Below are 24,689 nucleotides of genomic sequence, written 5' to 3' on the forward strand. Positions count from 1 at the left end.
TCTTTCTAATCAGTAGGGCCAAAGAGTTTGACGGACCCACTTTGATCTTGATATCTGTTCTCAGCTTATAAATAAGTTTAGATCCTAGTGTAGAGTCTCCTGATTGTCCCTACTGTTCAAACTCTTCTCCCCCCTCTCACTGAATGCCAGGTGAGCCCTTCCTGACACTGCTTAGGAGCCTTAGGCAGGAGTCTTGATCTTCCTTAACTTCAGTCTCTTCATCTATAAAATGGATCTGACAATTATTCCCTCCCAGGATTGTTGGGAAGACTAACTGCACAAGAAACACAAAGCATAACCCATCCTTCACACATCAGCCATCATTCGTAGTCACAGTTGCACTCCGTTTACCATGTAGGAATCCCATTTTAGACTTTTGAAAATTTTCTTAGAGTCGGTGAAGTTGTACCTTCTATTTTCATTAGCCAAGTGGATTAGCACACTGGGGTGTATAGTCATGTCCTTGTTTTAAAAGCATCTGCTTCTTTTTTTTTGGCTGTACTTTATTGGGATTTGAACTCAGAGCCTTACGTTTTCCAGGCAGGTGCTCTACCACTTGAGCCACACCCTAGCCAAGCTTCATTTTTTAAGATATAGTCTGTCCTACTCACAGACTATATCTTAATAAATTACCCCCCCTCCATCATAAGTGACATTAAAAGAACAATCTGTCTTTTCTCTCTTCTAGATTGTGAACCAACATTCTGTTCACTACAAATGTTGCAAATGGTGATTATTTAGAATTCAGATGGGAATTTCCCTAACGACTCAGAATACCATCGAAACTCAATTACAGGGATCTGTCATTAAAGTAAAATGTAGTAGAAAAAAATATGTAAAGACAGCTAAACAATTTTCCTGGCATACCTTTTCTCTGGGAATACTTTTTTGGAGCTCTTGTATTGACCTTTAAGAAAAGAAACTTACCAAATTACCCAGATTATAAAGTGTACTCAAGGCAAATGGCTGTCCCTAATAAAAGTATCCATATTCTAAGAAGAATTTAAGTTTGAAGTTGTATCTCATTAAGTAATATATAGGTACACCTTGCATGCAAATATTCTTTTTGCACAGGGCAGGTGAGTAGCTGCTATAATTTAAGTGTTATATGTGTGCTGGGGGTTTTGGAAGTTGGCTGGTCAGGGTTGCCTGACCTTTATGAAATTTGTGCCTCCTGACACTAATTTCTGTGTCATGCCCTACCTTTTTCCTTTTTCTATTTTATACCATGTTCTCATACGCTTTTTTCTTTTTTTCCTCTCACTCTTACTTGGCTATGAAAGTGTTCCTTAAAGAAGGAATAGAGAAGCCAGTAGGCAGAATCCTATAGGAAAAGGATGAATTAGGGTCAAGTTGCTACTTTGGAATTCCTGCTCAGCTGCTTCCAAGAACTTGGCAGTGTAGTTGACTTATCTGAGCTTGAGTTTGCTTATTTGTGAAATGGCCCTGTAAAATCTGTGGATTCAGCGAGTGCTTCTGTATTATCTATGGGTTTGCTGTACACCTGTATATTGGTAAGACTCAAGTTTACTTCTCTTTAGAACATGTTAGATTTATTTCTTAGAAATTATTTCTCTTCTAACATTGAAACTTTTGATTAGGGAAAATATTTTGTGAAGAAGGAGGATCTTTTTTAGGATTTCTGAAATCTCATTATTTCTGCCTTCTGTGATTTACAAGAACTCTGTTACATGCTGGGTAATAAATACTAATGACAGTAACTAACTTGTATTGTCATTGACATTTGGATTCCAGCATTACCTGCGTCACTCTCCTAGCTATTATTGGAAAGCTTGTTTACAGATGAGAAACTGAAGTTTAATGAAGATAAGTAACTCACCTAATTCTCTGGCTGCAGAGCTTAAATTCCCAGCACTTGCTCAGTCCCCCATTTTTCCTATGTAGAGGGAGGACCTGAGGAAAATGAGGTGCTGAATCAGATATAAGGACTGTCCTCCTCCCCACTCATGTTTGTAGCCTGCTCACAGGCACTCTGATGCATTCCAGCATGTCAGAAATGCAGATATTAGCCAGGCACTGGTGGCTCACGCCTGCAATCCTAGTTACTCAGGAGGCAGACATCAGGAGGATCACAATTTGAAGCCAGCCGGGGCAAATAGTTTATGAGACCCTATCTTGAAAAAACTTATCATAAAAAAGGCCTGGTGCAGTGGCTCAAGGTGTGGTCCCTAAGTTCAAACCCCAGTACCTCGAATGAACGAACAAAAAAGGGCAGATGTTTTGGAATTTGCTTAGACCCAGGTGTGGGATGGTCTTTGGGAAATTATTTGGTCAAAGGTGAGGCTAAGCCACCGCCAGTGCTGTTTGGGCCATAATCCCTAGAAAGCTTGGTGGACGTATTTGAAACGACTGCCCTTTAATGCTTAAAGCTTTGGATTTTCACTGGGTCATGTCTTAAAGAGAAAAGGATTTCTTAGTAATCTGAATTGTTACCAAAGTAGAATCTGTCCCCATCTTGGGAAACTGAAGGCCTCATCCTGGGCCTCTTCCCTCCCTTCAGAGGGTATTCATGCTCCCGAGTTAGTAATTTTAGACAGTCCTCCTCTGACTGTGTTGAGAAACAATTTCCTGACAGTAGAGTCATCAGGCAATGGAATTGAAAGTTTTTCCTCCTTTGTTCTGGACTGAGCTTATTGGCAGGTCGTTATTTACACATCTTGAGAGCGTCCTGCCAAGCCAATGCAGGTGCTGCTGGCTTGTTAGGACAAGTTGGCTCTGTATTTTCTCTTACGAAAAGTTGGAATTCAGCCCTTTGTCAAAGGATTGTATGACACCAGTCACGAGCTCAGTGTAAATATATAAGAAATGTAAATTTGACTTTGCTGTAGAAATAAACATTTTGACATCCTGCCTTATAGTTTGCCTCAGTGACCTGTTAGTGCTGTCTGCATCCTTCTCACACCCAGTCTTGTGTAACCTTTCTTTTAGAAAAGGGTATGTTAACAATACTTTTCTAAGTTGTCTGTCATTTTGGTGTCAAAAATTGGTAGCAGAAAACTCAGTGGGTAGGGGTTTTAACATTCTTATTCTGAAAGGCAGCTGGCAATGCAGGTGCTCAGTAACCCGGTGTGTCAAGGGTATGAGTCTATGAAATTAATTTATCCTCCACCAGAGTAAATTCCCAAGGCCTTTTCAAAATCTCCCCAAATTTCATTAACTCCAGGCAGATTTTCATGCCTGTATTCAAAGGTAACTTATTGCTCTGTCACAGGCCAAAGGTGGTTGACATTGGGACTGGCTGGTGGCTGCCATCTGTTTCCACATAGTCACTCAGGGATCCAGGCTTCCTCCCTCTAGTTGGTTCATGTCCTCAGAGTCCTCCCCTGGCAATCTTGAGTTTGGTGTGCAGGGAGCATTAAAGGAGTGCCTGGAGAATCTTGGGGGAGGTGATAGGGGCAGGTCTGGATTACCAGAGCCACATTCCATTGGCCAGAACTCTGGCAGGTGGCTCCTGTGTGACTGTGACTGGGCTTGAAAGACTGCATCCCCCACTTCCCAGGTGATTGATTTAGTATAACTGCCACTGTGGAGTATTTGAACTTAATCTGAGGGGGTTCTGAAGGTGAAGTATTTCAATTAGGAAGACCTTGACAGAGAAATTTGCTTCACTTGGTAACTAGGGAGGGATGTATCAGGATTTCAGCACTCAAAAACCACTGCTCTAGATGGTTCTGAACTCCCACAGTTGGGAAGGAAGATTTTGGGGGTTTGATTTTTTTTAAAGTGCCTCACCAAGGACTTTTCTTCTTTGCCTCATGATGTGTTTATAACCTGCTCAAAGCTTCAAGATGAATATCTGATTGTGCATCATGGCTTCTAGCTATAATCCCATTCTGGTTTTTCAGATGGCCCCACATAAAGATGTGTGCTAACTTCAGAGATCACCTAAGTTCATCTTTGTACCTTGCTTTTCCTTGACGTTATAGCTTCCCAGAGATAGAAGGCCATTTCTTCATGCTGGTCATTTGAGAAGCATTCCTGTGGTGTTTTTGGTTAGTTGTGGCCAGATGTTCCCTTCTAGAAGTATGAAATCCCAACTATGTGATTTTTTTTCCTGTGGATTTTTTCTTCATAAATTCAAAATCTTTCATCTTTGAAATTATCTTTGGAAGAATTTTACGTCTTTCAGATGGGAGCAGTCATCTTCAACAGAATGTGTGGAACATAAGTTTATCTTTGATCAGGTCTTTTCACCCCTCTGACAGAATCAATCATGATATTGGGATGAGACTTGGGAAGATGGAGGCCATTGAGTTTGTAGGACTGGCTCTGGAGCTCTCTGTATTTGCTTTCTTACAGCTGCTTTGTTCCCTCATGTGCCTTTGGTTGTGGCTTTTCTCCTCCCCACCAGCATTCGCACCTTGAACTCCTTACCTAAAGCTTACTATAAGCCACAGAATCAGGTAACCAAGCTTGTTACATTGAGAATGAATAGGTGCTCAAGGAGAGCTACTTCAGAGTGTTTCTTATCATTGACAGGGTCCAGTTAAAATGCCTCATCTTTGCCTTCTCATGGCATCTGTTGGCCTTTGGTGGCTGATTTGGCCCTTGCTGATTGCACCAGCTGCAGCACACACACTGTACCCTATTCCTGAACCACACCAAGTTATGATCAGTAAAATCAATATCATCATAATAAATAGCAAATGTTTACTGAGTTAGTATGTGCCAGGGTCTCTCGTGGAATATGCTAGAGCATTGGACACTCCCAGAGACTCAGGCATTTTGAATATATTAAGTATAGGCTAAATTATTCAATATTTTGAGACAATAATTAATTGTGTACAATAATTTATAATATGTACCATGAATGAATAATTTAATGAGTAAATGTAGGTTAAATATATGAGAGGTACAGTCACAGAGAACATGTTAAACCTTTGACCCTCTCAAGAATGAGCTGGTCAATGTCATTATCTGCCTTGAGCAAATGAGGAGACAGTGGCAGAGGTTTTATAACTCAGGGTCCCACAGCTAGGGGGCGCCAGTACTAACCATCATGTAGTATTGAGTGCAGTTGAAGCAACTTGGCTCTCCTCTGCTGGGTTCTCCTCCCCATCCTTTTATTCCACTTGGGGGAACCCCTAGCTTTGATACCTCAGATTCAACTGAAACTGTGTCTTTCCACCTGTGGCCACCCCTCTCCCCCCACTGTCCGTTCCCTGAGAAAGATGGAGCCTGTGCTCCCAGCTGAGACGATCTCACCTCTTCTCTTACCATCAGCTTGTCCTGGGGCGGGAGGGGCGTCAGTGTCAGATTCCCCTTGCCCCGCTACACTTGAGCTCCTTGAAGGCAGAGCCAAGGCCTTGAAAGGGGGAGACCTTTATTAAGCTGCTGAAATCCAGTAGAATCAGATGACTGTGCCCAACCCCCATTTTCCATGAACCCAAACTGGGACCTGGTGTGGTACTATCACAAAGCTCTCAGGGGAGGTTATGGGACTAGAACTCATGTCTTCAGAGTCTGTGACAACATGGACTTTGAAGGTAGAAAACTTGGCAGGGATTTGGGTTCATGGCAGTGTTCTGGATGGCCCACAGAGGGTGCTCAGAGGCAGGAGTTTCTGAAGATACGGCACACTCAGTGTTGACCACAGTCTTAAGAGTGGCTTGACAGAAAAGACAGCAAAACCTGAACCCATATCAGCCTACTGGCTCAGAGTTTGACTCTTCCGATGAGGACATCAAGAGCACGTTAATGTGTGGCTAAAGGGCCTTTTGCTTTTTCTAATATGAAATTAGCAAATTTTAGGCATTCTTTCATTCATTCTCATCTGTAATATAAATTACTTGCTCACTTATGTCTTATTGTTTCATAACAATGAGCCAGCGTGGTACTCTATGAAAACCTGTGTTTCTAACTGAGAATCATCTATTGCATTTAGTTGTCACTTGGCATTAGACTCGTCCAGTCAGGAATGGCTCCTCGGTCTACCCTTTGTTCTCATGACCTTGGGCACTTCTGAAAAGCCCAGGCCAGCCATTTTGTAGAGTACCCCTCAATTCAGCTTCCCTGGCTGTTTTCTCATCATTCAGTTGAAATTCTGCATCACGAGCAGACATGTATTTGTGATGATTGTGTGTTCTCCTCATCCTGTCTTCTCCGCAGTGGCCAGCTTTCACCTGTCCTCTTTCTGATGTCTACTCACCTGGGTCAGTTTGTTAAAATGGCATGTGTTGCTTGCTCCCCTGGGAAGTTGCTCTTTCCCTCTGTGATTGGTAAATGCTTTATAGAAGGATACTTTGACCTCATGTCCATCGCTCATTTCTTGTCAGAACTTCAATTTCATTTATATCTATCTGCATGGACTCATAGTTTCCTGTAGCCATAGTTTGATTGTGTCCCCCAGAAGTTCATATGTTGGAAACTTAGTCCCCAAAGTCATAAAATGTTCATGGTATTTGGAGGTGGGTCTTTAAGAGGTAATTAAAATTAAATGAAGTCGTCAGAATGGGACTCCCATGATGGTAGTGGGTGCTTTATAAGATAAAGAAGAAAGACCTGAGCTAGACACTTGTTCTGTCTCACGCCCTCTGCCATGTTAAGATGCACCAAGAAGGCCCTCACCAGATGCCAGTACTGTGCTCTTGCGCTTCCTAGAACCATGAGCCAAACGTACTTCCTATTCTTGATATGTCACACAGTCTCAGGTACTCTGTTATAGCAAGAGAAAATGGTCTGAGGCACAGTGCTAGGTTGTTTTGTGCTGTGACAGTACCCGAGAAACTATTTAAAGGGAGGAAAGATTTATTTTGGCTTACTCTTTCAGAGGTTTCAGTCCATGGCCTACTGGCTCCATTGTTTCTGGGCCTTGGTTAGGCAGAGCATCATGGTGGAAGAGTATGGCTGAGGAAATTGCTCACCTCAGGGTAGCCAGGAAGTAGAGAGTGGACAGACAAAGATGAAAGGACAGGGAGCAAGGTATATCCTCCAAAGGCATGCCCCCAGTGAGCTCCTTCTTCCAGCCAGTCTCCATCTTCCAGTGTTTTCATCACCCTCTCTAAAATGCCATCAAATTATGACTCCATCACTGGATTAATCCATTCATGGAGTCAGGATCCAATCACTTCCACCTCTGAACACTGCTTGCATAGGGAACCAAGCCTTCAGTGCACAAAGAGGACACTTCATACCAAGTCATGAAAGACACCTATTTTATTCAATCATTTATAATCTGCGTGTGACATTATCCCTGGTTTGACCTGTGAGAACACCTTCATGTGGGCTCTGGATTCTGATGATCCTGGCTCTGATACCACCACACCGGTCACTTCCCTGGGTGGACACCTCTCCATTCTAGTCACTAAGCTTTTTAAAAATAGGTGTTTTTTTTTTTTGTGGTTATATTGGGGTTAAATAAACTATGAACACTTTTTAGAAAGATTTAAGTATAATTGCATTTGTTCCTAAATTAAGAAACAATGAGGCCTCTTCAGGGCGTCAGCTGGCATGGAAGGGCAGCTCTGTGCCTCCAGGTGCATTCTTGCACATGTTATTAAGAGACTCAGGAGGGGTTCAGTCTTGTCAAAACCTAAGTTTGGAAATGTTGTAATCACTTTTTCTCTGCACGACTTGGCGTTGGTAAGGTCTCTAAGAAGAGCAAAGGGCAGCTTTTCAAGGAGAGGTGTAGGCGAGAGAGAGAACCCCAGACCCCATTGAGGGGTGCCTAGTCCATACTCTCATCCAGGGTCCTGGAAAGAAGGAAGAGAGCCAAAAATGGCTTTTCTTTTTATTGCTAATGCTCATTTTTGCCTCCTCACCAACCATTGTGCCATCCCAGGCCACCTGTACAACCAAATGGTTGTTCACTATCACTTAATGCTCTGCATGGTTTATTCTACCATGCCACACTAAAAATAATCCACTAAAATTATCGGTTCCAAATTTTATTTAAAAAATTGCTTTTAAGCTGGGCATCGTAGTGCACAGCTGTAATCCCAGCTTCTTGGGAAGCAGAGACAGGAGGATCTTGACATCCTGTCTCAGAAACAAAATAAAAATAAAAGGGCTGGGCATAGCTTGCCTAGGACGCACAAGACCCTGGATTCAATCCTCAGCCCCCTCCCCCAAGATGCTTGTCGATAGGTATATTTTAAAAAACCTCAACATTTTAGTGAAGTGATAACCCTAACGAGTGCTTCTAATTATATCCTTGTTAAGAAAAATCTTTCAAGCGTTTACTTTGTATTTTATAAGTCTTTCACACACTCATGCCCGCACACATGTGCGTCCACAATTACAAGCCAGTGTGATGGAAGCATTACCACCTGAGACAGGAGGTGGGGAAATTAGAAATTACAGACAAGACAACGATACTATGTTCCAGTCTGGTATCAGAATTTACTAAGATCGGAAAAGTTCTTTTTATCAACTTAAAGTTGACATCACCACACACACAGTTCAAGAATTGCAGCTGGGTTCTAAATTTTGCTCATGTTACTTACCTTTGATGCACAGTGCTTCTTCAGGCTTGAGCTAGACCCCCAATTTTGACAGTTCTGAGGCTGACAGGACAGCGGCTTCTCTTGATGTCTTTGTGGAAATAAAGAGTATTTGGAAATGAAGACTGGGATTTAATCAGTACATGCTTCTTTTCTTTTCCCCATCCTCCCTCCCTTCCTTTCCTTCTTTCCTCTCCCATCTCCTTTTTTTTTTTTTGGTGCTGGGAATGGAACCCAGGGCTTCTCTCATGCTAAGCAGGGGTTCTACTTCTGAGTTACACCCTCAATCCTGTCCTGATTGTTTTGATCTAATTTCCAAGATTGTAATGTATTGTATTTTACATTTTCTGTTGTATTTTCCTTCCCTCCAACTGTTTGCAGGACTGCTGGATACCTTTTCTTATACTTCTGGTAATGTTAGGTAGGAAGCTTTTAGGTCAGCCTAGATTTTCTGAGAAAATGGCAAAAAAGACCTTTTCTTTGCTATAGGAATAAATAAGGTAGGTGAACATGGGTGAAGTTTTCACAGAGAAATGGGGACTGTAACTCTCAGGAGCCCCTCAAGTAAAGGTGTTACATGGCATTGCTTTTACAAAGGAAGACCTCGGGGCAGAACTGCATTTGGGTTCACTGTCTCATTTGCTTTCTACTTTATCTTAGTCATTTTCTTCCTTTCAAGTTGTTCTTTAAGAGGTCTAGTTTTTTTTTTTTTAAACAGTAATAAATCATTTTGAGGCTAATCACTGTGAACTCAGTGCTGCTCTGTAATTCAAAAGATTTAAGTTGAGAAGTTTCTTAAAATTGCAGGACAGTATTTTGGGTTATTTGACATCTGTAATGTCAAATAATAATAACAGTAGTATTTGAGATGGATAAGGGAATTGTATGGATACTTTGGTCATTAGATAATAAGCTTTGTATTCTCTAACCCTAATAGGCAACTGCATATTTATTGATTAATTTACCTAGACTAGAACTCCTATCTGGACTCCATTTTTATGGGTATCTCTATTTAGTGTTCTTCCTGTGATGAGAAAGTTTTATTGTATAATTTGAAATTCCACTTCATTAATCTGGCTCCTGTAATCTAATTCCTATAGAAATAAGCACAGGCTTCTGGGCCTGGGTTTATGGTCTGGGTCCTTCCTGGCTAACCCGTGACAGTAATGTCTGGGTCACAAAGTTGGTACATCCCTCTACCTTCTCCTAGTCCTAAGCACTGGGTACATAGTGTCTCCTGTGAAATAGGTGTCGTTTATCTGTCTCTCTATGGGTACACACATCCCTAAACTTTGACATCCAGAGTCATCTTTATTGTTACTTCCATACATAACTGGGGGTGACCTCCCATGACACTTATTTTTGGTACTGGTCATTTGAGTAAATTTAGCAGCAAATCCTTTTTGACTACTGTTACCTCTCACCCTGAGAATCTGCAATTTGGATTTTTTTTTTTAATGGGACTGAGGTTTGAATTTAGGGCTTTTTGCTTGCAAAATAGGTGCTGTACCGCTTGAGCTACACCTCCAGTCCACACTTCTAGTCCATTTTGGTCTGAGTTTTTTTTTTTTTTTTTTTGTGATGGGGTCTTGTGAACTACTTGCCTGGGCTGACTTGAACCATGGTCCTCCTGATCTCAGCCTCTCAAGTAGCTGGGATTACAGGTGTGACTTTTTTGGGGCACTTCTGTCTTTTTAATATAGGGTCTTGCTATGTAGCCCAGGCTGGCTCAAATTCAGCACCCTTCTGCTTCAGCCTTGGAATTTGTTTTTTGTCTCTTAAAAGTGTGACCTTTTAAATGTAAATATTATAGAATTAGCATTTTATATAATTATAGTTAGTATGTGTACACTTTATTGAGATTCAGTAAATCTGATTTGCTTTATGCCTTTCTGACAAGTTCTAGAGTAATAAATAATGTATTGCTATGTGCAGGATTTTTTCCGAGATACTGGAATTTTTGTCTGTTCATCTTTATTCAACAACGATTACTTATATTTAGAAGATGAACCGTAGGTGACTTTAATTTTGGGCAACGATGATCTTTTGAAAAATAAAGTGTAAAGATATTAAAAAAGAAATCAAACATTATAACCCCCAAACCTACAGAATTGATGCCTTGTCTTCTAAGACAAGGGTGCTCTGAGTTGTCATTTAACCTTGACATTCATTTGCAGAGGGGACTGCATGCCCTTAGGATTGCTAGGTGCTGTCTTCCCATACCATGTAAGGGTGGCATGTGTTTTCATTGTGATTGAAAAGGAATGAGAATCTATGAACTAAGGCACTAATTTCACGAAGCCCTTTTCTTACTTGTTGAGTTTTTGGAAAACTTGTAATTACAATGCAGATTATGGTGCGTAATCAATTACCAGTTGTAAGGAAAGGTCCCAGGTTTTTCTCTTCACCTGGTAACTTCTGTGGCTCAGGCAGTAGATGGAGTGGTTTCTACTGGAGTCTTCCATTTACTCTTATTTAGTTCCATTTTACCAAGGGGGAAACTGAGGCTCGGTGATGTGAATTAACTTTCCAGTGTCATTTGTGTTTTAGGCAGCAAAAGCAAAACTCCCACGCACTCTTCCTGGGTCTTGGGTCAAGTTCATTCTCTTCCTCCCTCTACATAATGGTTAATGCAGTGCACTTGAGGTTGAGACTGTTCTTGCCTGGGAACAGTCCTGCTTTTGACGAATGCTGTTGGGTGTCTTTCACCATTGCTCAAGACCTGTTCATTATCTGTTTCAGATTTCATTTTGAGATTAACAATTAACCCTTAAGGGCTTTTCCCATTGTGTTAAGTTCACACAAAATAAGCTGAAAAACTCCCATTATAAATTGAACATACGTAACAAACAAACAGCACAGGCCCAGACTAGAAGAAAACAGTTGATGAGTTTGGCATTTGCTCCTAAAGCCTAGGCCAATGTCAGTAGTTAATTGCATTCTCAGAAATGCCTTGCAAGGGGAGGTGGTGGAGTAGATGCGTGGCCAGCTCTACTACTTAAAAATCAAGGCCATGTTCTCCTTCATCCCGAAAGGCATGGAGAGAGATGCAACTTTTATTGAGTCTCACAACGTGATAGATGGTGAAGTCTTTTCAAGAATTAAATATGTTTATCACATTAAAATTCATTGCTTTGTCTTCAAGATTTTTGGATGCATCGTGTTAAAACAAAACAAGAAACCCATAATTAGATATTTTGGCTTATGGCTGTTGATTTTTTTTCTTTTAATTAGTGAGGTGCTGGAGATGTAGCTCAGTGGTAGACCACTTGCCTACTGTGCTCAGGGCCCTGGGGTTGATCCCCAGCACCACAAAAAAGTTGGTATAATCCCTGGGAAAAATATATAGTATATTAAACTCTAAATCTTAAGTATTGTTACTGTGTAAAATTACTCTGAGGTAATTTTGGCCCTGCAATCATGCCTCTGATACATTTATCTAATGCAGGGTGATATATTTGTTTCTTTTTCTGACTCATGTGTATCAGGGCTATGAAAAAGGATTTGGGGTCGAGGAAATGTATACCACTATACTAATTTTACCTATTTCTAAAGCACAAAATTCTCTATGCCTTTGGTTTTTTGTCTTTGTCTCTGTCTCTGTTTCTTTCTCTCTTTCTCTCCCTCTCTCTCTCCCTCTCACACACACCCTCACCCTCAAATGGATCTGATCTGATCTATGCCCATGAGTAAGCAGCATAGAAGCCAAGGATGATGTCTGTCAAGTTCGTCATTGTCTTCCTCATGGTCTATGTAGTACTTCCGTGGTTGATGGAAAGATTTGGATGAGGGGAGATAGATAATTGGAGAGGGAAGATTCCCAAGTGAGGGCAGTGCTGGCGATGATATTGATACTTGGAACTGCAATTAAGCAAACACCTTGATTACTGCAAGTAGATGGAATCTATAGTAATATAAACAGGCACTCTTTGTTTAGGTAATTTCCCACAGTGGGGATCCATGAAATATTAACTTTCTATGGGTCAATAGATGTTCCACAAAATAAGATTTTATGATTAAGAAAGTTTGGGAAACACTCAGTTAAAGTGAAGTATCACTTCTTCATCACTAGAATTGGAATTCCTAGCTTTAACCATTGAAGATGCACCTCTTGGAGCCTCTGTCAACATACCTGGGTTTCTGCAGAATACGTACCATATTGGGAAGCAGTGTAGCATGATCAGAGGAGCTCAGAAGGTCCTGAAGGAAGTTGGCCTGCATTCTGATGATGACCAAGCCACTTGTCCATCCCCCAGGCCACAGACATGTCATTTACCTAGAAGGGACATAGGAATGATGCATGGCCCCTGGCTGCAGGCTGCTGTGATGATGAAATGGTCTAAGGTATATAAAAACACTTCAAGTTATGAAGCAGTCTGCAAATAATATTGATATACTCTCATTGTTCATTGTGGTATAACAAACATATCTTACAGTTTACCATATTAGCCATTTTTAGGTGTGTTAAGTACATTTGCATTGCTGTTCAACCATCATTGCCATCCATCTCTGGAACCTTTCCATCTTTCCAAACCAAAACTGTGTACCCATTAAACAATGTACCATTCTCCATTGCCCCAGTTCCTGGCAACTAGTCTACTTTCTCTCTCAATGAGTTTGTTCTGTCTGATTTATTTCATTTAACAGAATGTTTTCAGGTATATCCTCCACTTTTGTATGGTGTGAGATTTTAATAGAAGTTTATTTTTTTTCTTAATTCACTTGTTCCTGGTGCCATTCTTTTTTTCCCCCTCTTTTTTTTTCTTGTGCTGGGTGGGGGTACATTGTGGCATTTACAAAAGTTCTGACAATATATCAAATAAGTCGCACTTGAATTCATCCCCTCCACCATTGTCCTTTATCCCCTCACCCCCAGCTCCCGAGCCATTCTTTGCACACATGGCACAATGTCAGCTTGGTCCCTCCTCCCCCTTGTGTCTTCTGGGACCATGTTGCTCTGAGTCAGCACCATGATTTTAGGAGAGGGGCTATTAGGCTGTGAATTTGAGAACAGCTGATGAAGGATCTGGTCCAGCCTAAAATTAGAACCCAAAAGACCCAGGCTCTCCCTGGTTAGCAGATGTGTGTTGTTAAACCCGGCATTTGAAATAGAAGAGAGATGAGTTTTAACACTTACATGTTGTCTCTATCTTGAAGAAGACTTATACATAGGTAGGATTTTTTAAATTGCATCTTACCATTTTTGTCTATCTGAAAACAGAGGCTCTTGAGATAGGATGCTTTGAGTGGAGGGAATCTGTAACTTTTGGATGGAAATCATCCATTACAAATTTAGATAGCCTAAATTTTGAAATAGCCTGTTTTCGTTTATTTGAATAAGATTTAAATAAATCCTCCAAACTGTTTTGAATGAGTATTCTAACTCTACCATGCGGTTATAGTAAAATGATTTTCCAAATGCCCATCATTAATTCCTGGAATTAAAAAAGTTTCTTTTCCCAAGATTTTAGTGGTATTCTAATTATAGATTAGAGAGGATGTCAAAATAATGATCATTATCTTTTTTTTGAGTAAACATAAAATCCAGGTTAAAACATTTTAGTCAAATTAGAGTATCATCTTTTCTTATTTATTTATTTCTTTGGGGGGAGCAGTACTGGGGTTTGAACTCAGGGCCTCATGCTTGCTAGGCAGGTGCTCTATCACTTGAGCCACTCAGCCCTTTTTTGTTTTTTGAGATTTGCTACATAGCCCAGACTGGGATCACAAGCATGTGCTGCCTCTCTCTTTCTGGCAGTACTGGGGCTGCCAGCTCTTTTTTCTGTGTTGGGTATTTTCAAGGTAGAGTCTTGCAAACTATTTGCCTAGGTTGGCTTCAAACCACGATCTTCCTGATCTCTGCCTCCCAAATAGCTTGGATTATAGATGTGAGCCACTGACTTCCAGCTCTTTTGTGTATTCTTAAAAGGTAAAGGTTTTTAGTTGTTGGTTTGGGGAGTTACTTTAACCTTTAACCTGTTAAGGGAACGTATGTAATTGTTAATTGTAAGGAATATTAGCTATAGCAACATATTCTGGTCATACAGAGTTTCACTGAATTGTATCCCTCTCTTACACAGCACTCTGAGCGTGTTGAGATCTGTATTACATTTCTTGGGCCCTTATCACATTTCTCCCTCCCCACTCACCTCCCCACCTTACAAGAGAACCTTCGTGTTCTTTAAGGAGTCGTATACCTTCCTCAACTGAGCATCTCACTTGGAATCTTAAACCCTGCCATGCACGGAGCAGGGGCTTTGCTTGCATTGAGATGGAATCCAGTGCAGTTGAATTAAGACTGGGGCCTGGAGGCAATAATTGAAGGAATTTATTTTAGATGAAAACAGCGTCAGGGTCTTATTTACCTTTATGGAAAGACTGTGTGGAGCTGGGTGGTACAGCACAGATGGCAGGCTGTTCCTGCAAGTGTGGGGACAGAGTGAGAGAAACAGATCAGCACAGGAGGCTGAAGAACTGGCACCCTGGCACCAACATTAGCTCAAGCCTCACACAGTCCCCACTTGTCTGTGCGCGTGCGAGCGCAGCCTTGGCAGAGGCAGAAGGTTGGGGTTATTTTGATCATCAAGCTCTGTTTAGTGAATACACTTGATTAATCCCCTCCCCCTTTTCATGGATGCTATTTTGAATGGAAAAACACTACTGGAAAAATAAACCGCTACACTGATCATGTGCACAATACTTTTTTCCCTCTCTTACAGACCTATCTGGCCTCTCCCTCAGAAGCCGATGTATTGAAGGCCTGGTCCCTGGTTCTTGTTGCTGTTGGGGGTGAGGGTCGAGCCTTTAAGAGGTGAGGTGTAGTGAAGGATGTCTGGTCATTGGTGTCTTGACTTTGAGTGAGATAGTGGGACTCCAGCTCTTTTCTCTTTTCCTGATTTTTTGCTCCCTGTCTGTGAAGTGAGGGGTTTTGCTCCCTCTGTGATGTGCTGCGGTGCAATAGGACCAAAAGCAGTGAGGCCTGCTGACCATGGAATGAAACCTCCGCAATGAGAGCCAAAATAAACTTTTTCTCTTTATAAGCTGATTGCCTTAGGCGTTTGTTATAGTAACAGGACCCTGAATAATACAACACCCTACCCAATATCTCCCTCTTCTGTGAGGATGAACATTTTAAAAGTGTTCATTGAGTGCTAAATTTTATTCAGGAAGAACCTGAAGTCATGGAGAAATGAAGTGATTTGTACCAAGTTAGCAAGTTATCTCAGCACTCTGAAAGGAATACCAATTGCCTACCTACTGTGAATGTTTTTTGATTTGGCCTTGAAATCCAAGTTCCCTACCCCATGGAGAAGCAGCTTAGAAAGGACGTTTAAGCCTAAGCTCTCAGCTTGTTTTTCTGGAGGTGGGTATTTTCAGAAAAGGTTATACTTAGGCCTTGGAGGGGCTGTGAGTGCCTCCTGAGCCTTCTCAGGACCGGTTTGGTTTAAATGTGGACTTGTCAGTTCTAACTAGAGGGAGGAAATGCTTTCCCAGAGTGATGTATTAGTCACGAGCAGGGTGTAGGAGGGTGTTGAACAATCATCCTGACCCTCCTCCCATTGCTGGCTTTCAAGCTGAACTTCAAGCCCAGCTGTGTTGGAACAGAGGACTTGCTGGGGAACACTCCCACTCTCCCCTCCTGTGCACTGGAAGTCTGGGATCAGAGGTGGAAGAGGGTGGTGATTTTAAGATGGACCTGAAATATCTCCAGTGAGGAAGCTTCTGTACCCAGGGCCTCCACAGTTTATATGTGTACCATACAAAGCCGGGCAGTGGGGTGGGGAGAGTGTTAAAGATGGGGACCGTTTCAAGAACCAGGAGTTGAGGTGTAAACTATTACATGGTCTCTGTGTGTTCGTGTTTTCTCAATCCTGTTTCCCATGTTGAAGCAAAAGAAGATCATAACTTTTGATGATGTGTATTATGAACAGACATACTCTTGAATGGATATAATTGTCTAGAGACATGGCAAAGATACCATCATAGAAGCCGGGCCACTCTCCTTAGTGACATCTTCATGCACTGGAGCCTGTGGCTCCCTGGAACATTCTGGGATGATCTGCCTTGAGATGGCAAATCAAATGGACTTCTGGGTGCTGGTAGCTCATGCCTGTAATCCTAGCTACTCAGGAGGCAGAGATGAGGAATGTCATGGTTTGAACCCAGCTCAGGGAAATAGTTTGGGAGACCCTATTTCAAAAAACCCATCACAAAACAGGGATGGTAGAGTGGCCCAAATGGTAGAGTGCTTCCTAGCAAGTGTGAGGCCCTGAGTTCAAACCTCAGTACTGCACTTGTTGTAATTTTATTTATTTATTTATTTTTATTGTTCCTTCCTTTGGCTAATATTGATGGTATTACCTAGATACTAGATAAAGAATCTGTTGGAGGGAGTGATGATTCATTATTTTATCTGTCAGCTTGGCTCAGCTATGGTGCCCAGTAGTGCTTCCTGTTTGGGTCTGGGGAATACTACAAGGGGACAGGCGCCATTGAGCATTAAGACAGAAAGTAATAAGCTGTGGTCCATTCCCTTATGGAACTTGTAATCCTACCAGAAGAGAAGGATGAAGATAAATACATTCAAATGGTAGATAGCTATGGGGATTCAGAGGAGAAAAAGTGATCAAGAAAATCTTGGAAGATCAGAGCTTTGCAAAGCTTTCTGGTAAAACATGACAAGAGAAAGAATTCCTAATTACTCCACATGCCATTTCAGCCAAAGGGACATAGGTATTTAATCTTAAAAAATCATGCGGCTATAAAATTTTATTCCAGTACCAATCTGTCCTACCTCCTCTACTCTGTATAAGCTTCTGGGTAACTGTAAAACTCTTACTTCCATAGGTCTCCCCCTTTGCTCGTCCCCTGTGCTGGGCTGTTTGTACCTTAGCTAGCAGAGCAGGGATAGGAAAGGTGGCCTTTCTGAAGGTCAGTAAAGGCATCTTGAATGTACAGTAGTCAAGCTTTCATTCAGTAGCGTAGATTGGGCAGAGGAGGGGAATCACAGTAAAAGGGGCCTGGATTAGGATAGGAGACAAGGGATCGGAGAGATATTGAAGATGCTTCAGGGACCTTGAGAAAAGAACAAGGAGGAAAGAAACAAGACAAAAAGAACACTCAGGAATTCCCAATTAAATACCAAGGAACAGTGTTTTTGTGCATATTGGCTTCCTTAATTCCCATCACAAACCTGCCAGCAGATTTTCCTTTTTGCAGATGGAGAAAGAGGCTCATAGGGAGTGCCAAGGGTCTGGCTTAAGGTCACAGATTCACTATATGACATATAGCCAGGCCTGCCTGAATTCAAAGTTGCTGTTACATTGACAAATCATATTGCCTTCTGGGCACAATCCTGAGTGTGGAAGGTTTTGACCTTAAATGGTGTGTTAGGTTAGAACTCTTCATGGGTAGAAGGTTGGAAGGAGCGATTTGTGCTGAAAACTAAGATTTACATTGATGAAAGTATGGAAGGAACTAGATTGTGAAAGAGGAGTACTATATATTGAGAGTCATCTGTGGGCAGAACCTACAGTTGGGCAAGAGGACTATCTGAGGAAAAGCATGGAACCCGAGGGAAGGGAGTAAGTACACTTTGGAGGGGGTGCAGATTAGCAGGATCAGATGCCAACTGGAGGCCATGACTGTGTGAGGTCCTAGTGAGAAAGCCTTCCATCAGCAATGGCTTTCTGGATTGGAAGCCAGTGACTTTAACAACAACAACAAAAAACTCTTAGGAGACAATTTTGAAAAAATTATTTTATGTTGCTTCTTATTGCCACCCTTTATTTTTCTGGACTGTATAACTGAACTTTCTTGGCTGCTTATTCTGACTGTGTCTGAAATTAGTCACACTAGAAAATTCGTCTGTGGTTGGAAGCCTGTTTTCTGCTTTACAGCCAATCATGATACATCATGTTGTGTGGTGGTGGGGGGGAATGAGTCCTTCTGTTTAATTTTCTCTACATATGGCATTGTTTTATTAACTACTAGTAGAGGAATATTTATTACTGTCTTTGTTGCAAAAATACAAGTTAATTTAATAGCTCCTAGTGAAAGCTTAGGGCTCTTAACAGTTGATTTCAGATATGTCACCTTCCTCAATATTCTGGGTGTGTTTCATAATAAGGCTGAAATACAAATATGTAGACCCTAGGTTGAGAAAACCAAGGAATTTTTCAGTGAACAGGGCAAAAAAACCACAATAACAATAGCAACAAATGAAACAACCTCCCAAACATTAACAGCTGATTTGGGGATAGCCTTTACCATTGATGACCCATTTTTGGCTGTTGAAGGGATCTCTTGCCAACTTACAGAGCCCATCTGAGTTTTCTCTAACAGGCTCTTTTCCTTACTTTTTCCTTTGGTTCCAGAGGGACCCTTCATTTCCTGTTTGCAGTGGTCTTCCTTGTGGAATGACTGTGCACGACAACCCCATTAAGGGATAAGGAAATTTTAGAATTTGTGTTTCTTTTGCTCCTTTCATTTGAATTTCTGTTTGGTTCAAATAAGTTATGTGCTTGCTGAGCTTACGTGGAAATCCAAAACATGCACGATTTGTTGGAACAGTAGTTCGTATATGCAATTTATCTATTAATTAGTCAGGAGGTGATGATATGCACTATATAGTCTTTGGGGTGGGCATGCTTAGAAATGTTTTATTGATTGGGATGTCTGCGAAGCCCTGCATACCAGCACCCTGGACAGGAGTGCACTTAATGCTTCTCACTAGGCCAACCCAGTGTCTGCTTCACTCGCTCTGTGTGTGGTCCCATAGATATTACTTGGGGGTGGATGTCAAGCTTTTTAAGCCAGTTGCTGTCATACAAGAACCAGATTTGCCTTGTGATTTTATGGATTGGTTTTCCTGCAGGGGTACTTGGTTGTATCACTGTTTCAGAACATTCTAGTAACTTCCCAGTAGCTGTCTTTATGGTGAAAGAAGCTCTGTGACTTTCAGGAGGGGCATGCCTGCTGTGTTTGTGTATTAGATTCTGCCTCTTCTTTTAAAAATACAGCTTGCAACTACTTTGTGTGCTTTTTATTCTCTCCTAATTTATAATTTGGCTAGGCTGAATATTAGTCATTATTCAGCCAAAAAGAGCTTTTGTAGTGAGATTTAGTTGCCCTTCCTTTCCCTCTCCCCTCCTTGTGTCTAAAGCCAGAGGTCCTTTTGCCTTCACTGAATCACCTATTTACTGAAAAGAGAATGGCCATCAGAGAAAACCCTCATATTCTTATTACGATGCCTATGGATTTTGACTTGAGCAAGGAAGAGGGATTTCTTTTCTTTCTCTCTTTTTTGTTTGGGGGGAGCAGCACTGGGGGTTGAACTTGGGGCCTCAAGCTTGGGTGCTCTACTACCTGAACCTTTCCACCAGCCCTTTTTTGTGCAGGTTACCTGCCTGGACCACAGTCCTCCTCTTTATGCTTCCCTGCTGAGCTGGGATGATAGGTGTGCACTACTGCACCCAGCCATTGGTTGAGATAGGGTTCTGGTAAACTCTTTGCCCAGGCTGGTAAAGGCTGGTCTTGAACTGCCATCTTCCTGATCTCTATCTCCCTTCTAGCCAGGATTACAGACATGAGCCACTGCACCTGGTCTAATCCAATTCTTGCGTTTTTCTCTTTTTTCTTTCTTTCTTTCTTTGGTTGTGGGATTTGAATTCAGGGTCTTGCACTTTCTAGACAGGTGCCCTACTGCTTGAACGTCACCCCAGCCCTTTTTGCTCTGGTTATTTTGGAGATAAGGCCTCACTTTTTGCCCAGATTGGTCTGGACCATGATCCTTCTAGTTTTGGTTTCCTTCTGTAGCTGGGATGACAGCTGTGTATCACTGTAGTCAGCTATCAGTTGAGATGGCATCTTGTGAACTCTTGTAGGTATTGTAGGCTAGCCTCAGACCACATCCTCCTGATCTCAGCCTCCCAAGTAGTAGGATTGCAAGTGTGTGAACCACCAGTGCCCAGCTATCCACCTCTTGCTTCTTCCTACCTGGTGCCACGTGCTCCTCTGCCTTTACTGGCCTGGCTCCTCACATAACCTAGAGCATTACTTGAGGTCAGCTGGTGTTGCACAGCTCTTGTTTTTTCCTTTTACTCTCTGATGGAAAGGTTAAGTGATTGTCCTTACATTTGTTTGAGGTGGCTCTTGGACACACTTGCTTATGGATTCCAGGTGCATCTCACTATGATTTGTACAGCTCTGGAACATTGCTTGCATTTAACAGTCTTATTTAAATAATAAGATGGATCCCGAGGAGTGAAGAAGGAGCATGGTGAGGTTCCTGTAAGCCTAGAAAGTTTATGAAGCTGAAATCAAATCCGATTAACTTTGTAAATTTATAGTGCCAAACATCGTATTTTATTTTTGTTTTAAATTATTTGTTTCTCTTTAATGTGTTTATTATTATAGATATTGTTTGGCACATGAAAGGAGTAGTTGAGATAATGTTCTGGCCTCTCTCTGGGTGCCAGTGGCTCACATCTGTAATCCCAGCTATTCAAGAGGCAGAGATCAGCAGGATTGAGGTTCGAAGCCAGTCTGAGCAAATAGTTCACAAGACCCTATCTCGAAAAAACCCATCACAAAAAGGCTGGTGGAGTGACTCAAGGTGTAAGCCCTGAGTTCAAACCCCAGTACTGCAAAACAAAACAAAACAAAACAAAAAAAAAACCCCAACAGCTTCTGGCCTTTGATAGGCTAGTAGAGGTGTTTTATTAATTTTTGTGTGGCTTTTGGCTTTTTGATTATACACTGAAATTGGCCATTATTTGTTTCTCCATTCTAATAGCCTTCCTAAGTTTTTTGGGGTATACTGTGGCCAATACCCAATATTTATACCATATAAATACCAATATTTATATTGGTGTCCCCTTCCAGATCCATATATTGGCCCCTAATAGCCCAAGTGATGTGTAAGTGGAGGGCATGAGGAGGTGATTAGATCACAGAAGCTCCATCTCAAGAAGAGACTATTACCTTTATAAAAGAAGCCCGTCTGGCCCAAGAAGATGAGACAGAAAGGCACCATCTGTGAGGAATGGGCCCTCCTCACCAGCCACTGAGTCTGCTGGCACCTTGATCTTGGACTTTCTAGTCTTTAGAACAAGAGCAGTCAATTCCTATTCTTTATAAATCACCCAGTCTAAGGTATTTTATTAGAGGAGTCCAATTAGGACAGGAGGGTAATTTTAATTTTTCTTCCATAAAAGCTTTCTTAATAGACTAAATACTGGGTTTTACTGAGTTTTTTTGTTTATTTGTTTGTTTGTTTGTTTAAGGTGGAATAGCAACATGGTTGGAATATTACTTGCAGTTCTCTGAAAACAAAAATTTTAATTTTTTATATTATTATTATTATTGGAGGCAGGGTACCACTCTGTAGCCCAGGCTGGCATCAGACTTGCAGTCGTCCTGCCTGAGCTTCTTAAGTGATGGATTACAGGCATGCACCACCATGCCTGTCTAGAAAACATACATATTTTCAAGTAAGGACATACAGAATCAGTTGGGCCACCTTTCATTGTGTTGAGCACCTTTGTTTTCTTTAAAAAATATTCCTGCCTTCTAAAATCCCAGAGCAATAACTATTTTTAAGGAGAGGAAATTTCAATGCCATAATAAAACTTCTGAACAAGTCTGGGTGTTTGTGTGTGGGGGTAGAAAGGTTAATTGTCACTAAATGCTATATGTGCATGAAAACCTTAAACAGTACAAAGGATGTCAAAGTACTTAGTATTTTAATTTTGTTCAAAGGAACTTCAAAATTTGAAGCAAAGATACTGCATTTTAATTTTATTGGTGTCCCAGTGTGCTCCAATTCTGATTCCTTTGTCTTGAGGCCATTTCTGGTTTGGACACCAAATGTAAGTAAATTCTGGCTACCAAAGTAAAACTTTGGAGTGGGGGCACCATTAGATCTCAAAGTGGATGGTGTTATTGTCTCCTCCTGTTTTCTTAGTTCCCATACTGCCTCCTTCATCCCTTCTAGCTGTGTATGTGGCCACTAAGTCTTGGTGGTCCTTCTGTCATTCTCATATACGAGCACTCATGTCCCATTTGGGCCATGTCATATGATTGGTTGGTGGCAACAAGATTCCATCTTTTCTTCCCAGCTGGTGAAAACCATGTTTGATCACGTGCATCCTATGGGAAATTCTTAACCCATATTCCCACTATCCATGTTAGCATCTCATTTGTTTCTATAGCATCCATAGCCCCAACCAGTCCTTTACTGCTTGCTCTTTTCCATGGAGTAGTCTCTCTATACAGTCAGGCTAATGGCACCTTCATTCCTCAAAGCTGTTAACTTTACCTTTCTCTTTTCCTGGAGTGATATTTGCCCTTCTTCTTTTGTACCATCTCCTTCCCATCCTTGTTCATTTCTTCCCATCCTCATAAAGTAAGCCAGATCTGTTAGTCCTTAAGGACCAGGTTCATGTGGCAGAATTGGTGTAGTTCTCTTCATTGTCCACTATTAGTAATGCCACACTAGAAGTCACAGAGGGAGCAAGTACCTGACATTTTCCCAGGCTGTAGGCATCATAAGGAAACTGTCTAATTCCTTACCCCAGATACACAGTAGGTGCTCAGCAGATGTCGATTGACTTGAATTAGGCAATAATTGTTACCATTCTTACCTAGATACTGCTTTATCCAAACAATTTACCAGCAGTTTTTAGATAGTCGTAAGTACAGTTATTTTAAAAACTATTTTTATTTACTCTTTTACAAGATGCATCACTATTTTATGTCCCACTGAGAAGGAAAGTAAATGCTATTTATTAAACCAAAATACTCCATTGTGATTGTAAGAGACATTCAATTTTGGAAAACAAAATGTGGTTCTTAGAATCAATGAAATAAAGAATTATGTTTTACCTGTTAGAGCTTGTATAACTGCCAAACAGCTTGAAGTGATTTCCAGACTTAAAAAAAAAAAAAGAGGTTATTTTGAAAGATGTCTTACATTTGAAAATGAAGAGAGAGTAAATGAATATTTCAGGCTGGGCACCCAGGGAGGGACTCAGGACTCCTGGCCTTTCAACATGGCTTCACTATTGTGTTATTATGCTCTGACAGCCATCATGTCTGAGCCTTTGGCCTCTGTCAAAAGCCTCCTTCCATTTTGAAAATTCCTGTGAGGAATTCCTTTGGAACAACTCAAAAATCACTTAACTTCAAAGTGCAAGTCCCGATTCCAATGGGAGTCCTTCTTTTGGATTCTGCCACCAAACACTTACCAGAGTCAAGGTGTTCGCAGTGAGAGGTTACACGGGGTCCTGTTGCAATTGCACGTCCTGGTCAGGCAGCTGTGTCACCCCTGTACTGCACTTACCCAGAGCCTTTCAGTTATGACATTAAATTGCTAACCAAGCACTCACACACATGTGCATGCTTCATATAATTCCAGAGTCACTTCTTTCCCCTGCATTTCCAGTGCCACAGCCTTCAAGGCAGCCTTCTTCTTGTCTGAAGAGCTGAGATCTCTGCAATCATTTTCTCTTAGAATCTCATGCCTGTCACCAACACAAGTGCTACAGCAGCTGCCAAAGACCCACTAGGGGGAGGGGCATTCTTTCTGGATGGCCCGTTAATCTCACAGTGTGAGGGGTCAATGAAGTGCATTTGTCACTTTCTTATCACAGTGACCTCTCCAGAGGGCTAGTGATATTTCATTTGTCACCTATGAGTTTCAGGTAGTCTCAGCTTCATTGCTCACAGGTAGGGTTGCCCCACTGGCCTCCTGAGTATGTAGGCTTCGCCCCAAGAATGCCTTTTGGATTTCAGGGTGGCCTCCTGCTCTGTGTGGATGGCAACTTCAGGTAGGGAGTTGTGGTTGTGGGATCCCTCGGGGGATGACATTACAGACAGTGAGTGACCTCTTCCTTCTCTCTTCTTGGCAAGGGAAGGGATCAATCCCTTGACACGCTGAGTGTATTTTGGGCTGGAAGGCCTCCCCTTGGCTGCACAGAGAATAGGTTAAGGTCAAGACCAGATTGTAGGAGTTCAGGATCATTATGGGAGTGACCCATTGCACCTCCATCCCCGTGGGGAATTTGGGTGGGTGGGAGGCCTCAGAGGCAGGCAGCACCACCATGTCCTCGAACCCCTTCCTGTGTGCACCTTTCCTCTTGATGCTCTCCCAAGGTCATGTCCCTCAGAGGGAGACATGATGGCTTAAGGCTGAACATCAGACCTAGTAAACCAGAGAGAATTAGA

The 24,689-nt window shown here is 41.7% G+C and overlaps 1 protein-coding gene across 14 annotated transcripts in view; it reads left to right on the plus strand.

The window, feature by feature from the left end:
- The window catches only part of Tiam1 (TIAM Rac1 associated GEF 1), a 357,705-nt gene that overhangs the window by 190,564 nt on the left and 142,452 nt on the right, over positions 1-24,689 (plus strand). Inside the window, exon 3 of one of the 14 annotated variants that reach the window (XM_074072832.1) lies at positions 15,182-15,273. The exons of the other annotated variants lie outside the window; for them this stretch is intronic. The gene's annotated coding sequence lies outside the window, so the exon portion shown is untranslated. The remainder of the gene's footprint in view (positions 1-15,181; positions 15,274-24,689) is intronic. 14 annotated transcript variants of the gene reach the window in all.

This window comes from Castor canadensis, chromosome 5, assembly GCF_047511655.1.
Source record: "Castor canadensis chromosome 5, mCasCan1.hap1v2, whole genome shotgun sequence".
NCBI lineage: Eukaryota > Metazoa > Chordata > Mammalia > Rodentia > Castoridae > Castor > Castor canadensis.